This window comes from Lampris incognitus, unplaced genomic scaffold (assembly GCF_029633865.1).
Source record: "Lampris incognitus isolate fLamInc1 unplaced genomic scaffold, fLamInc1.hap2 scaffold_97, whole genome shotgun sequence".
Taxonomy (NCBI): Eukaryota; Metazoa; Chordata; class Actinopteri; order Lampriformes; family Lampridae; genus Lampris; species Lampris incognitus.
In genome coordinates this window covers 108975-110000 of record NW_026611590.1, presented here as the reverse complement: position 1 = coordinate 110000, position 1026 = coordinate 108975, and positions in this window count along the sequence as shown.

Genomic DNA, 1026 nt, shown 5'->3' with positions numbered 1-1026 from the left:
TGTCTTCTGCGTGTTCCTCTGTCACACCATCCACCTGCATGTCTTCCCTCACCACATCCATAAACCTCCTCTTTGGCCTTCCTCTTTTCCTCTTTCCTGGCAGCTCCATATTCAGCATCCAAACCGTCCAACTTGAGCAATCGTTCCTAATCTTGCTCTTCTTCGTTACTCCCAGTGAAAATGTTAGCATCCTCAACTCTGCCACCTCCAGCTCCGCCTCCTGCTGCCTTTTCGTCAGTGCCACTGTCTCTAAATCATATAACGTAGCTGGTCTCACGAACATCTTGTTAACCTTCCCTTTAACTGTTGCTGGTACCCTTCTGTCCTGACACTCTTCTCCACCCACTCCACCCTGCCTGCCCGTCTGCCTGCCTGCCTGCCTGCCTGCCTGCCTGCCTGCCTGCCTGCCTGCCTGCCTGCCTGCACTCTCTTCTTCACCTCTCTCCTGCACTCCCCGTTACTTTGGACAGTTGACCCCAAGTATTTAAAGTGAAATGCCTTTGTCACCTCCTCACGCGTAGGTATTCCGTCTTGCTCCTACTGACTTTCATTCCTCTTCTCTCCAGTGCATACCTCCACCTCTCCAGGCTCTCCTCACAATGAACTGCACCCTACTGTCGCTACAGATGACAATGTCATCCGCGAACATCATCGTCCATGGAGACTCCTGCCTGATCTTGTCCGTCAACCTGTCCATCACCGTTGCAACCAAGAAAGGGCTCAGAGCCGATCCTTGATGTAATCCCACCTCCACCTTGAACCCATCTGTCATTCCAACCACGCACCTCAGCATTGTCACACTTCCCTCATACATAGCCTGCACCACTCCTACATACTTCTCTGCAACTCTTGACTTCCTCCTACAATATCACACCTCCTCTCTCGGCACCCTGTCGTATGCTTTGTGTAAATCTACAAAGACACAATGCAACTCTTTCTGGCCTTCTCTATACTTCTCAATCAACCAACCTTTTCTCTCTCTCTCTCTCTCTCTCTCTCTCTCTCTCTCTCTGTCTCTCTCATTTT